Source organism: Equus quagga, chromosome 11 (assembly GCF_021613505.1).
Source record: "Equus quagga isolate Etosha38 chromosome 11, UCLA_HA_Equagga_1.0, whole genome shotgun sequence".
Lineage (NCBI taxonomy): Eukaryota > Metazoa > Chordata > Mammalia > Perissodactyla > Equidae > Equus > Equus quagga.
The window spans coordinates 93505696-93507761 of NC_060277.1; the positions used below are offsets into that span (position 1 = coordinate 93505696).

The 2066-nt window shown below is 37.8% G+C and overlaps 1 pseudogene; it reads right to left on the bottom strand.

The window, feature by feature from the left end:
• Nucleotides 1–648: 648 nt before the first annotated feature.
• On the bottom strand, nucleotides 649–1105 carry LOC124247238 (60S ribosomal protein L36-like; annotated as a pseudogene).
• Nucleotides 1106–2066: the final 961 nt, after the last annotated feature.

Sequence of the window (2066 nt, forward strand, 5' to 3'; positions counted from 1 at the left end):
CGCTTGAAAGTATGACTATCTCCCATTCTGATGATGGATTTTCAGTCTCCTCTTTTAGTCTGTGGGTTTTTGCAGTATAATTTTATCATTATGTAGTGACGCTTCATATCTAGTAATATTTTCTGCTTTCAAGTACATTTTGTCTGATACTTACGTAGTTGTATCAGCTTTTTCTTACTTTAGATTTGCTTAGTGTGTCTTTTCCATTCTTTTGAGTCTAACCTTTCTGTATTCTTATGTTCTAACCTGGTTTTCTAAAAACTATGGAGCTAGATTTTTCAATACTCTGAGAATCTTTTCACTGCAGCGTTTATTGCATTACACTGATTGCAATTACTGATATATTCTTTTTCTTTCTTTAGTGGTTGTCTATTTGGTTCTCCCTTTTAATGCTTATTTTTCCTCTTCTCTCTTAACTCCTTTTTGATTGATTATTTTTTATCACCTCATTTCTCCCCCTCTATTAATTTGAAAGCTAAATATTCCTGGACTTTTAGTGGTTGATCTAAAAATTTATCATGCATATTTAACTTATCAAAGTCCTAAGTAAATCATTATCCTTTTGCCTTCTTCCGAATACTGTAAGGACCTTAAAAAACTTTAATTCCAATCACCCACCTTCTGACTTATGTTACTGGGTTATGTGTTTTAGTTCCATCTTGTAAGTGTTTTTTTTTTTTTTTTCTGTGAAGTTCTTATTATGCGTGGGGTAGGGGTGGGGGGCTCAATCCTCTTGGCAGCTGCTTTTTCCATTGTGGCCAGGACGTTGCTCAGTTCTTCTTGCTTCCTCTTGGTGCAGTGTGTCCCCTCCCTTTTCTTGATGAGCTTGATCACCGGCTTGTCCTTGGAGGCACTGAGCAGCTCCACCGTGCACCACTCGTTTAGGGCAAAGCCGCAGACCTCTCGGATCATGTCCTGCAGGAACTTGGTGTGCTCGATGAGGCACCTGAGGCTGCAGCTGTGTCTTGGCTTGCTCAACCTAGTGGCCCTTGTTGAGGTCCACGGCCATGGGATGGCACAGAGCTGTGACCGGACCTGCACTACAGCCCCAGAGACCAGATGGCAGCACATACCCTTTTATTAGTTTTTTAATGCCATAGAACATTATTATAGTTTTGTGTAGTCAATAGTAGATTAGATAAAATAGATAATATTTGACTATTTTACTACCTTTATCACCTTTCACTCCTTTCTTTATCATTCCTTCCTGCTGAGATTACTTTCTCTCTGCCTGAAGTACCTACTTTGAATTTCCTTGAGTGAGGATCTTTGGTAGCGAGTGCTTTTAGTTTTTATTTGTTTGAGAATCTTTCTTTTTTTTTTTCACCTTTGTTCTTTAGATTTTCAGTGGGTACAGAATTCTCACTGTGCTGTAGCTGGAGTCATTTCATCAGATGTCTTCTGGTTCACTAATTCTCTCTTCAGTGCGTCCAATCTGCTATTAAAATCTGTCCGCTGAGTTTTAAATTTTAATTATTACATTTTTCATTTCCAGAATTGTATTTACTTATTAAAAACTGCTTGATCATTTTTGTAGTCTATCATTGACTCACATTGTTAATTCCCTTTTTTGTTTCTTAAAAGCTCTAAAATAGTTATTTTATATCATATTTCTGATAATTCCTATATCTAAAGTCTTCATGAATCTGATTCTGCCGCCTGTGTTTCTGCTTCTCTTGCTCAAGGTGCCTAGTTTCCTTGGGTTTTGTGATTTTTGACTTCGAGCTTATATTTCTTAAAACTTTATCTGTGGGAATTTGGGGGGGGGCCTGAAATAAAGGTGGGTTTGTCTAGAGAGGATTTGCATTTGCCTCTTCCAGCAGTTCAGGCATGTAGGACCACTTCACATTAAATTCTCTGCTGGAGGCTTTTCAGACCATCCTACTAATATGAATCTGTGCTGCAAACTTGTGTTAAAGCTAGCTTTTGGTTACACATTTTCAGGAGTTTGTTTCACTTTCATGTTATACCAAGAATCAAGAAAGCTCATTTTGGTTGCAGACCCTCCAGGTGGAAGGATTAGATTTATTTCTAGATTAGCCTGACAGTGAAAGCATAGCTTGTAG